We start from the raw sequence: 13,815 nt of genomic DNA, 5'->3' as shown, positions 1-13,815 counted from the left end.
TGTTCATCGGAAACTACTACTGGCGTTCCAGGGAACGATCAAAGCGTAGACTGTTTGAGAATTACTCCCACTGAGGAAAGTGCGCATGGTGACTGTTGTATTCAATCCCGATGCATTTTCTGTGATTCATCAACACTCTGATAGTCCAGAGATTACAGAATGCCTCCAGATGTGAATCGGAAACTACTACCGGTCTTCCAGGGAGCGATCAAAGCGAAGACTGTTGGACACATTACTCCCATGGAGGAAAGTGCGCAAGGTGACTGTTGTATTCAATCCCGATGCAATTTCTGTGTTTCATCAACACTCTGATTGTCTATAGATTACAGAATGCCACCAGATGTGCATCGGAAACTACTACTGGTGATCCAAGGAACGATCAAAGCGTAGACTGCTTGAGACATTACTCCTGTGGAGGAATGTGCCCATGGTGACTGTTGTATCCAATCCCGATGCAATTTCTGTGTTTCATCAACACTCTGATAGTCCACAGATTACAGAATGCCCCCAGATGTGCATCGGAAACTACTACTGGTCTTCCATGGAACGTTCAAAGCGTAGACTGTTCGAGACATACCTCCCGTGGACGAAAGTGCGCATGGTGAATGTTGTATTCAATCCCGTTGCAATTTCTGTGTTTCATCAACACTCTGATAGTCCACAGATTAAAGAATGCCACCAGATGTGCATCGGAAACTACTACTGGTGTTCCAGGGAACGATCAAAGCGTAGACTGCTTGAGACATTACTCCTGTGGAGGAATGTGCGCATGGTGACTGTTGTATTCAATCCCGATGCATTCACTGTGTTTCATCAACACTCTGATAGACCACAGATTACAGAATGCCACGAGATGTGCATCGGAAACATCTACTGGTCTTCCAGGGAACGATCAAAGCCAAGACTATTTCAGACATTACTCCCATGGAGGAAAGTGCGGATGGTGACTGTTGTATTCAATCCCGATGCAATTTCTGTGTTTCATCAACACCCTGATAGTCCAAAAATTACAGAATGCCTCCAGATGTGCATCGGAAACTACTACTGGTCTTCCAGTTAACGGTCAAAGCGAACGTGTTTGAGACATACCTCCCGTGGAGGAAAGTGCGCATGGTGACTGTTGCATTCAATCCCAATGCAATTTCTGTGTTTCATCAACACACTGATAGTCCACAGATTTCAGAATGCCTCCAGATGTGCATCGGAAACTACTACTGGTCTTCGAGGGAACGATCAAAGCGTAGACTGTTAGAGACATACCCCTTGTGGAGGAATGTGTGCATGGTGACTGTTGTATTCAATCCCGATGCATTTTCTGTGTTTCATCAATACTCTGATAGTCCACAGATTACAGAATGCCACGAGATGTGCATCGCAAACTACTACCGGTCTTCCAGGGAACGATCAAAGCGTAGACTGTTTAAGACATACCTCCCGTGGAGGAAAGTGCGCATGGTGACTGTTGTATTCATTCCCGATGCAATTTCTGTGTTTCATCAGCACTCAGATAGTAAACAGATTACAGAATGGCACCAGATATGCATCGGAAACTACTACTGGTCTTTCAGGGAATGATCAAAGCATAGACTGTTTGAGAATTACTCCCATGGAGGAAAGTGCGCACCGTGAATGTTGTATCAATCCCGAGGCAATTTCTGTGTTTCATCAACACTCTGATAGTCCACAGATTACAGAAATCCTCCAGATGTGAATCGGAAACTACTACCGGTCTTCCAGGGAGCGATCAAAGCGAAGACTGTTGGACACATTACTCCCATGGAGGAAAGTGCGCAAGGTGACTGTTGTATTCAATCCCGATGCAATTTCTGTGTTTCATCAACACTCTGATTGTCTATAGATTACAGAATGCCACCAGATGTGCATCGGAAACTACTACTGGTGATCCAAGGAACGATCAAAGCGTAGACTGCTTGAGACATTACTCCTGTGGAGGAATGTGCCCATGGTGACTGTTGTATCCAATCCCGATGCAATTTCTGTGTTTCATCAACACTCTGATAGTCCACAGATTACAGAATGACCCCAGATGTGCATCGGAAACTACTACTGGTCTTCCATGGAACGTTCAAAGCGTAGACTGTTCGAGACATACCTCCCGTGGACGAAAGTGCGCATGGTGAATGTTGTATTCAATCCCGTTGCAATTTCTGTGTTTCATCAACACTCTGATAGTCCACAGATTAAAGAATGCCACCAGATGTGCATCGGAAACTACTACTGGTGTTCCAGGGAACGATCAAAGCGTAGACTGCTTGAGACATTACTCCTGTGGAGGAATGTGCGCATGGTGACTGTTGTATTCAATCCCGATGCATTCACTGTGTTTCATCAACACTCTGATAGTCCACAGATTACAGAATGCCACGAGATGTGCATCGGAAACATCTACTGGTCTTCCAGGGAACGATCAAAGCCAAGACTATTTCAGACATTACTCCCATGGAGGAAAGTGCGGATGGTGACTGTTGTATTCAATCCCGATGCAATTTCTGTGTTTCATCAACACCCTGATAGTCCAAAAATTACAGAATGCCTCCAGATGTGCATCGGAAACTACTACTGGTCTTCCAGTTAACGGTCAAAGCGAACGTGTTTGAGACATACCTCCCGTGGAGGAAAGTGCGCATGGTGACTGTTGCATTCAATCCCAATGCAATTTCTGTGTTTCATCAACACACTGATAGTCCACAGATTTCAGAATGCCTCCAGATGTGCATCGGAAACTACTACTGGTCTTCGAGGGAACGATCAAAGCGTAGACTGTTAGAGACATACCCCCCGTGGAGGAATGTGTGCATGGTGACTGTTGTATTCAATCCCGATGCATTCTCTGTGTTTCATCAATACTCTGATAGTCCACAGATTACAGAATGCCACGAGATGTGCATCGCAAACTACTACCGGTCTTCCAGGGAACGATCAAAGCGTAGACTGTTTAAGACATACCTCCCGTGGAGGAAAGTGCGCATGGTGACTGTTGTATTCATTCCCGATGCAATTTCTGTGTTTCATCAGCACTCAGATAGTAAACAGATTACAGAATGGCACCAGATATGGATCGGAAACTACTACTGGTACTCAGGGAACGATCAAAGCATAGACTGTTTGAGAATTACTCCCATAGAGGAAAGTGCGCATGGTGACTGTTGTATTCAATCCCGATGCAATTTCTGTGTTTCATCAACACTCTGATAGTCCACAGATTAGAGAATGCCTCCAGATGTGCATCGGAAACTACTACTGGTCTTCCAGGGAACGATCAAAGCGATGACAGTTTGAGACAATACTCCAATGGAGAAATGTACGCATGGTGCCTGTTGTATTCAATCCCGATGCAATTTCAGTGTTTCATCAACACTCTGATAGTCCACAGATTACAAAATGCCTCCAGATGTGCATCGGAAACTACTACTGGTCTTCCAGGGAACGATCAAAGCGTAAACTCTTTGAGACATTACTCCCATTGAGGAAGGTGAGCATGGTGACTGTTGTATTCAATCCCGATGCAATTTCTGTGTTTCATCAACACTCTGATAGTATACAGATTACAGAATGCCTCCAGATGTGCATCGGTAACTACTACTGGTCTTCCAGGGAACGATCAATGCGTAGACTGTTTGAGACATTACTCCCATGGAGGAAAGTGAATATGGTGACTGTTGTATTCAATCCCGAGGCAACTTCTGTGTTTCAATCCATACTTGGAAGGTCCACAATTTACAGAATGCCTCCAGATGTGCATTGGAAACTACTACTGGTCTTCCAATGAACGATCAAAGCGTAGACTGTTTGAGAATTACCCCCATAGAGGGAAGTGCGCATGTGGACTGTTTTATTCAATCCCGAAGCAATTTCTGTGTTTCATCAACACTCCGATAGTCCACAGATTACAGAATGCGTACAGATGTACTTCGGAAACTACTACTGGTCTTCCAGGGAACGATCAAATCGTAGACTGTTTGAGACATTACTAACATGGAGGGATGTGCGCATGGTGACTGTTGTATTCAATCCCGGTGCAATTTCTGTGTTTCATCAACACTCAGATTGTCCACAGATTACAGAATGCCCCCAGATGTGCATCGGAAAATACTACTAGTCTTCCAGAGAATGATCAAAGTGTAGACTGTTGAGACATTACTCCCATGGAGCAAAGTGCGCATGGTGAGTGTTGTATTAAATCCCGTTGCAATTTCCCTGTTTCATCAACACTCAGTTAGTCCACAGATTACAGAATGCCCCCAGATGTGCATCGGAACATACTTCTGGTCATCCAGGGAACGCTCCATGCGTAGACTGTTTGAGACACTACTCCAATGGAGGAAAGTGCGCATGGTGACTGTTGTATTCAATCCCGATGCAATTTCTGTGTTTCATCAACACTCTGATAGTCCACATATTACAAAATGCCTCCAGATGTGCATCGGAACATACTTCTGGTCTTTCAGCGAACGATCAAAGCGTAAACTACTTGAGACATTACTCCCATCGAGGAAGGTGCGCATGGTGAGTGTTGTATTCAATCCTGTTCCATATTCTGTGTTTCATCAACACTCAGATACTCCACAGATTACAGAATGTCTCCAGATGTGCATCGGAAACTAATGTTGGTCTTCCAGGGAACGATCAAAGCGTTGACTGTTTGAGACATTACTTATATGGAGGAAAGTGTGCATGGTGACTGTTGTATTCAATCCCGATGCAATTTCTGTGTTTCATCAACACTCTGATATTCCACAGATTACAGAATGCCACGAGATGTGCATCGGAAACTACTACTGGTCTTCCAGGGAAAGATCAAAGCGTAGACTGTTTCAGACATTACTCCCATGGAGGAAAGTGCGTACGGTGACTGTTGTATTCAATCCCGATGCAATTTCTGTGTTTCATCAACACTCTGATAGTCCACAGATTACAGAATGCCTCCATGTGTGCTTCGGAAGCTACTACTGGTCTTCCAGGTAACGATCAAAACGTAGACTGTTTGAGACATTACTCACATGGAGGAAAGTGTGCATGGTGGCTGTTGTATTCAATCCCGATGCAATTTCTGTGTTTCATCAACACTCATTTAGTCCACAGATTACAGAATGCCCCCAGATGTGCATCGGAACATACTTCTGGTCTTCCAGGGAACGATCCATGCGTAGACTTTTTGAGACACTACTCCCATGGAGGAAAGTGCGCATGGTGACTGTTGTATTCAATCGCGATGCAATTTCTGTGTTTCATCAACACTCTAGTAGTCCACAGATTACAAAATGACTCCAGATGTGCATCGGAAACTACTACTGGTCTTCCAGGGATCGATCAAAGCGTAGAATCTTTGAGACATTACTCCCATGGAGGAAGGTGCGCATGGTGACTGTTGTATTCAATCCAGATGCAATTTCTGTGTTTCAGCAACACTCTGATAGTCCACAGATTAGAGAATGCCTCCAGATGTGCACCGGAAACTACTACTGGTCTTCCAGGGAACGATCAAAGCGTAGACTGTTTGGACACTACTCCCATGGAGGAAAGTGCGCATGGTGTCTGTTGTATTCAATCCCGTTGCAATTTCTGTGTTTCATCAACACTCTGATAGTCCACAGATTAGAAAATGCCTCCAGATGTGCATCGGAAACTACTACTGGTCTTCCAGGGAACGATCAAAGCGTAGGCTGTTTGAGAATTACCCCCATGGAGGGAAGTGAGCATGTGGACTGTTTTATTCAATCCCGAAGCAATTTCTGTGTTTCATCAACACTCCGATAGTCCACAGATTACAGAATGCCTCCAGATGTGCTTCGGAAACTACTACTGGTCTACCAGGGAACGATCAAAGCGTAGGCTGTTTGAGACATTACTTTTATCTAGGAAAGTGCGCGTGGTGACTGTTGTATTCAATCCCGATGCAATTTCTGTGTATCACCAACACCCTGATAGTCCACAGATTACAAAATGCCTCCAGATGTGCATCGGAAACAACTACTGGTCTTCCAGGGAACGATCAAAGCGTAGACTGTTTCAGACATTACTCCCATGGAGGAAAGTGCGGACGGTGACTATTGTATTCAATCCCGATGCAATTTCTGTGTTTCATCAACACTCTGATAGTCCACAGATTACAAAATGAATCCAGATGTGCATGGGAAACTACTACTGGTCTTCCAGGGAACGATCAAAGCGTAAACTCTTTGAGACATTACTCCCATGGAGGAAGGTGCGCATGGTGACTGTTGTATTCAATCCAGATGCAATTTCTGTGTTTCAGCAACACTCAGATACTCCACAGATTACAGAATGCGTCCAGATGTGCATCGGAAACTAACGTTGGTCTTCCAATGAACGATCAAAGCGTAGACTGTTTGAGACATTACTAACATGGAGGGAATTGCGCATGGTGAATGTTGTATTCAATCCCGGTGCAATTTCTGTGTTTGAACCACACTTTGAAAGTCCACGGATAATAGAATGCCTCCAGATGTGCATCGAAAACTACTACTGGTCTTCCAGGGAACGATCAAAGCGTACACTGTTTGAGACACTGCTCCCATAGAGGAAAGTGCGCATGTTGATTGTTGTATTGAATCCCGATACTACATATGTGTTTCATTAACACTCTGATAGTCCACAGATTACAGAATGCCTCCAGATGTGCATCGGAAATTACTACTGGTCTTCAAGGGAACGATCAAAGCGTAGACTGTTTGAGAAATTACTCCCATGGAGGAAAGTGCGCATGGTGACTGTTGTATTCAATCCCGATGCAATTTCTGTGTTTCATCAACACTCAGATTGTCCACAGATTACAGAATGCCCCCAGATGTGCATCGGAAAATACTACTAGTCTTCCATAGAATGATCAAATCGTAGACTGATGAGACATTACTCCCATGGAGGAAAGTGTGCATAGTGACTGTTGTATTAAATCCCGTTGCATTTTCCATGTTTCATCAACACTCAGTTAGCCCACAGATTACAGAATGCCCCCAGATGTTCATCGGAACATACTTCTGGTCTTCCAGGGATCGCTCCATGCGTAGACTGTTTGAGACGCTACTCCAATGAGGGAAAGTGCGCATGGTGACTGTTGTATTCAATCCCGATGCAATTTCTGTGTTTCATCAACACTCTGATAGTCCACAGATTACAAAATGCCTTCAGATGTGCATCGGAAACTACTACTGGTCTTCCAGCGAACGATCAAAGCGTAAACTATTTGAGACTTTACTCCCATGGAGGAAGGTGCGCATGGTGACTGTTGTATTCAATCCTGTTCCATATTCTGTGTTTCATCAACACTCAGATACCCCACAGATTACAGAATGCCTCCAGATGTGCATCGGAAACTAACGTTGGTCTTCCAGGGAACGATCAAAGCGTAGACTGTTTGAGACATTACTTTTATGGAGGAAAGTGTGCGTGGTGACTGTTTTATTCAATCCCAATGCAATTTCTGTGTTTCATCAACATTTTGAAGGTCCACAGATTACAGAATGCTTCCAGATGTTCACCGGAAACTACTAATGGTCTTCCAGGGTACGATCAAAGCGTAGACTGTTTCAGACATTACTCCCATGGAGGAAAGTACGGATGGTGACTGTTGTATAGAATCCCGATGCAATATCTGTGTTTCATCAACACTCTGATAGTCCACAGATTACAGAATGGCCACAGATGTGCATCGGAAATTACCACTGGTCTTCAAAGGAACGATCAAAGCGTAGACTGTTTGAGACATTACTCCGATGGAGGAAAGTGGGCATGGTGACTGTTGTATTCAATCCCGATGCAATTTCTGTGTTTCATCAACACTCAGATAGTCCACAGATTACAGAATGCCTCCAGATGTGCATCGGAAACTACTACTGGTCTTCCAGGGAACGATCAAAGCGTAAACTCTTTGAGACATTACTCCCATTGAGGAAGGTGAGCATGGTGACTGTTGTATTCAATCCCGATGCAATTTCTGTGTTTCATCAACACTCAGATACTCCGCATATTACAGAATGCCTCCAGATGTGCATCGGAAACTACTATTGGTCTTACAGGGAACGATCAAAGCTTACACTGTTTGAGACATTACTCCCATGGAGGAAAGTGCGCATGGTGACTGTTTTATTCAATCCCAATGCAATTTCTGTGTTTCATCAACACTCTGATAGTATACAGATAACAGAATGACTCAAGTTGTGCTTCGGAAACTACTACTGGTCTGCCAGGGAACGATCAAAGCGTAGACTGTTTGAGACATTACTTTTATGGAGGAAAGTGTGCGTGGTGACTGTTGTATTCAATCCCGATGCAATTTCTGTGTTTCATCAACACTCTGATATTCCACAGATTACAGAATGCCACGAGATGTGCATCGGAAACTACTACCGGTCTTCCACGGAACAATCAAAGCGTAGACCGTTTCAGACATTACTCCCATGGAGGAAAGTGCGGATGGTGAATGTTGTATTCAATCCCGATGCAATTTCTGTGTTTCATCAACACTCTAATAGTCCACAGATTACAGAATGCCTCCATGTGTGCTTCGGAAACTACTACTGGTCTTCCAGGGAACGATCAAGACGTAGACTGTTTGAGACATTACTACCATGGAGGAAAGTGCGCATGGTGACTGTTGTATTCAATCCCGATGCAATTTCTGTGTTTCATCAACATTTTGAAGGTCCACAGATTACAGTTTGCTTCCAGATGTGCACCGGAAACTACTAATGGTCTTCCAGGGTACGATCAAAGCGTAGACTGTTTCAGACATTACTCCCATGGAGGAAAGTGCGGATGGTGACTATTGTATTCAATCCCGATGCAATTTCTGTGTTTTATCAACACTCTGATAGTCCACAGATTACAAAATGAATCCAGATGTGCATCGGAAACTACTACTGGTTTTCCAGAGAACGATCAAAGCGTAAACTCTTTGAGACATTACTCCCATGGAGGAAGGTGCGCATGGTGACTGTTGTATTCAATCCCGATGCAATTTCTGTGTTTCATCAACACTTTGAAGGTCCACAGATTACAGAATGACTCCAGATGTGCATCGGAAACTACCACTGGTCTTCAAGGGTACGATCAAATCGTAGACTGTTTGAGACATTACTCCCATGGAGGAAAGTGCGCATGGAGTCTGTTGTATTCAATTCCGCTGCATTTTCTGTGTTTCATCAACACTCTGATAGTCCACAGATTACAGAATGTCTCCAGATGTGCATCGGAAACTAACACTGGTCTTCCAGGGAACGATCAAAGCGCAGACTGTTTGAGACATTACTAACATGGAGGGAATTGCGCATGGTGAATGTTGTATTCAATCCCGATGCAATTTCTGTGTTTCATCAACACTTTGAAGGTCCACAGATTACAGAATGACTCCAGATGTGCATCGGAAACTACCACTGGTCTTCAAGGGTACGATCAAATCGTAGACTGTTTGAGACATTACTCCCATGGAGGAAAGTGCGCATGGAGTCTGTTGTATTCAATTCCGATGCATTTTCTGTGTTTCATCAACACTCTGATAGTCCACAGATTACAGAATGTCTCCAGATGTGCATCGGAAACTAACACTGGTCTTCCAGGGAACGATCAAAGCGCAGACTGTTTGAGACATTACTAACATGGAGGGAATTGCGCATGGTGAATGTTGTATTCAATCACGGTGCAATTTCTGTGTTTGAACCACACTTTGAAAGTCCACAGATAATGGAATGCCTCCAGATGTGCATCGAAAACTACTACTGGTCTTCCAGGGAACGATCAAAGCGTACACTGTTTGAGACACTGCTCCCATAGAGGAAAGTGCGCATGGTGATTGTTGTATTCAATCCCGATACTACATATGTGTTTCATCAACACTCTGAAAGTCCACAGATTACAGAATGCCTCCAGATGTGCATCGGAAATTACTACTGGTCTTCAAGGGAACGATCAAAGCATAGACAGTTTGAGAAATTACTCCCATGGAGGTAAGTGCGCATGGCGACTGTTGTATTCAATCCCGATGCAATTTCTGTGTTTCATCAACACTCAGATTGTCCACAGATTACAGAATGCCCTCAGATGTGCATCGGAAAATACTACTAGTCTTCCAGAGAATGATCAAATCGTAGACTGTTGAGACATTACTCCCATGGAGGAAAGTGTGCATGGTGACTGTTGTATTAAATCCCGTTGCAATTTCCGTGTTTCATCAACACTCAGTTAGCCCACAGATTACAGAATGCCCCCAGATGTTCATCGGAACATACTTCTGGTCTTCCAGGGATCGCTCCATGCGTAGACTGTTTGAGACGCTACTCCAATGAGGGAAAGTGCGCATGGTGACTGTTGTATTCAATCCCGATGCAACTTCTGTGTTTCATCAACACTCTGATAGTCCACAGATTACAAAATGCCTCCAGATGTGCATCGGAAACTACTACTGGTCTTCCAGCGAACGATCAAAGCGTAAACTATTTGAGACATTACTCCCATGGAGGAAGGTGCGCATGGTGACTGTTGTATTCAATCCTGTTCAATATTCTGTGTTTCATCAACACTCAGATACCCCACAGATTACAGAATGCCTCCAGATGTGCATCGGAAACTAACGTTGGTCTTCCAGGGAACGATCAAAGCGTAGACTGTTTGAGACATTACTTTTATGGAGGAAAGTGTGCGTGGTGACTGTTGTATTCAATCCCGATGCAATTTCTGTGTTTCATCAACACTCTGATATTCCACAGATTACAGAATGCCACGAGATGTGCATCGGAAACTACTACCGGTCTTCCACGGAACAATCAAAGCGTAGACCGTTTCAGACATTACTCCCATGGAGGAAAGTGCGGACGGTGAATGTTGTATTCAATCCCGATGCAATTTCTGTGTTTCATCAACACTCTGATAGTCCACAGATTACAGAATGCCTCCATGTGTGCTTCGGAAACTACTACTGGTCTTCCAGGGAACGATCAAGACGTAGACTGTTTGAGACATTACTCCCATCGAGGAAAGTGCGCATGGTGACTGTTGTATTCAATCCCGATGCAATTTCTGTGTTTCATCAACATTTTGAAGGTTCACAGATTACAGAATGCTTCCAGATGTGCACCGGAAACTACTAATGGTCTTCCAGGGTACGATCAAAGCGTAGACTGTTTCAGACATTACTCCCATGGAGGAAAGTGCGGATGGTGACTGTTGTATAGAATCCCGATGCAATATCTGTGTTTCATCAACACTCTGATAGTCCACAGATTACAGAATGGCCACAGATGTGCATCGGAAATTACCACTGCTCTTCAAAGGAACGATCAAAGCGTAGACTGTTTGAGACATTACTCCCATGGAGGAAAGTGCGCATGGTGACTGTTGTATTCAATCCCGATGCAATTTCTGTGTTTCATCAACACTCTGATAGTCCACAGATTACAGAATGCCTCCAAGTTTTGCATCGGAAACTAACGTTGGACTTCCGGGGAACGATCAAATCGTAGACTGTTAGAGACATTACTCCCTTGGTGGAAAGTGCGCATGGTGACTGTTGTATTCAATCACGATGCAATTTCTGTGTTTCATCAACACTCTGATAGTCCACAGATTACAAAATGCCTCCAGATGTGCATCGGAAACTACTACTGGTCTTCCAGCGAACGATCAAAACGTAAACTATTTGAGACATTACTCCCATGGAGGAAGGTGCGCATGGTGACTGTTGTATTCAATCCTGTTCCATATTCTGTGTTTCATCAACACTCAGATACCCCACGGATTACAGAATGCCTCCAGATGTGCATCGGAAACTAACGTTGGTCTTCCAGGGAACGATCAAAGCGTAGACTGTTTGAGACATTACTTTTATGGAGGAAAGTGTGCGTGGTGACTGTTGTATTCAATCCCGATGCAATTTCTGTGTTTCATCAACACTCTGATATTCCACAGATTACAGAATGCCACGAGATGTGCATCGGAAACTACTACCGGTCTTCCACGGAACAATCAAAGCGTAGACCGTTTCAGACATTACTCCCATGGAGGAAAGTGCGGACGGTGAATGTTGTATTCAATACCGATGCAATTTCTGTGTTTCATCAACACTCTAATAGTCCACAGATTACAGAATGCCTCCATGTGTGCTTCGGAAACTACTACTGGTCTTCCAGGGTACGATCAAAGCGTAGACTGTTTCAGACGTTACTCCCATGGAGGAAAGTGCGGATGGTGACTGTTGTATAGAATCCCGATGCAATATCTGTGTTTCATCAACACTCTGATAGTCCACAGATAACAGAATGGCCACAGATGTGCATCGGAAATTACCACTGGTCTTCAAAGGAACGATCAAAGCGTAGACTGTTTGAGACATTACTCCGATGGAGGAAAGTGGGCATGGTGACTGTTGTATTCAATCCCGATGCAATTTCTGTGTTTCATCAACACTCAGATAGTCCACAGATTACAGAATGCCTCCAGATGTGCATCGGAAACTACTACTGGCCTTCCAGGGAACGATCAAAGCGTAAACTCTTTGAGACATTACTCCCATTGAGGAAGGTGAGCATGGTGACTGTTGTATTCAATCCCGATGCAATTTCTGTGTTTCATCAACACTCAGATACTCCGCATATTACAGAATGCCTCCAGATGTGCATCGGAAACTACTATTGGTCTTACAGGGAACGATCAAAGCTTACACTGTTTGAGACATTACTCCCATGGAGGAAAGTGCGCATGGTGACAGTTTTATTCAATCCCAATGCAATATCTGTGTTTCATCAACACTTTGATAGTATACAGATTACAGAATGACTCAAGTTGTGCATCGGTAACTACTACTGGTCTTCCAGGGAACGATCAATGCGAAGACTGTTTGAGACATTACTCCCATGGAGGAAAGTGCGCATGGTGACTGTTGTATTCAATCCCGTGGCAACTTCTGTGTTTCAATCCATACTTGGAAGGTCCACAGTTTACAGAATGCCTCCAGATGTGCATTGGAAACTACTACTGGTCTTCCAGGGAACGATCAAAGCGTAGACTGTTTGAGAATTACCCCCATGGAGGGAAGTGAGCATGTGGACTGTTTTATTCAATCCCGAAGCAATTTCTGTGTTTCATCAACACTCCGATAGTCCACAGATTACAGAATGCCTCCAGATGTGCTTCGGAAGCTACTACTGGTCTGCCAGGGAACGATCAAAGCGTAGACTGTTAGAGACACTACTTTTATCTAGGAAAGTGCGCGTGGTGACTGTTGTATTCAATCCCGATGCAATTTCTGTGTATCATCAACACCCTGATAGTCCACAGATTACAAAATGCCTCCAGATGTGCATCGGAAACTACTACTAGTCTTCCAGGGAACGATCAAAGCGTAGACTGTTTCAGACATTACTCCCATGGAGGAAAGTGCGGATGGTGACTATTGTATTCAATCCCGATGCAATTTCTGTGTTTCATCAACACTCTGATAGTCCACAGATTACAAAATGAATCCAGATGTGCATCGGAAACTACTACTGGTCTTCCAGAGAACGATCAAAGCGTAAACACTTTGAGACATTACTCCCATGGAGGAAGGTGCGCATGGTGACTGTTGTATTCAATCCAGATGCAATTTCTGTGTTTCAGCAACACTCAGATACTCCACAGATTACAGAATGCGTCCAGATGTGCATCGGAAACTAACGTTGGTCTTCCAATGAACGATCAAAGCGTAGACTGTTTGAGACATTACTAACATGGAGGAATGTGCGCATGGTGACTGTTGTATTCAATCCCGATGCAATTTCTGTGTTTCATCAACACTTTGAAAGT

Source organism: Schistocerca gregaria, unplaced genomic scaffold, assembly GCF_023897955.1.
Source record: "Schistocerca gregaria isolate iqSchGreg1 unplaced genomic scaffold, iqSchGreg1.2 ptg000333l, whole genome shotgun sequence".
Lineage (NCBI taxonomy): Eukaryota > Metazoa > Arthropoda > Insecta > Orthoptera > Acrididae > Schistocerca > Schistocerca gregaria.
The sequence above is the reverse complement of the archived record's forward strand: the minus strand, read 5'-3'. Positions refer to the sequence as shown.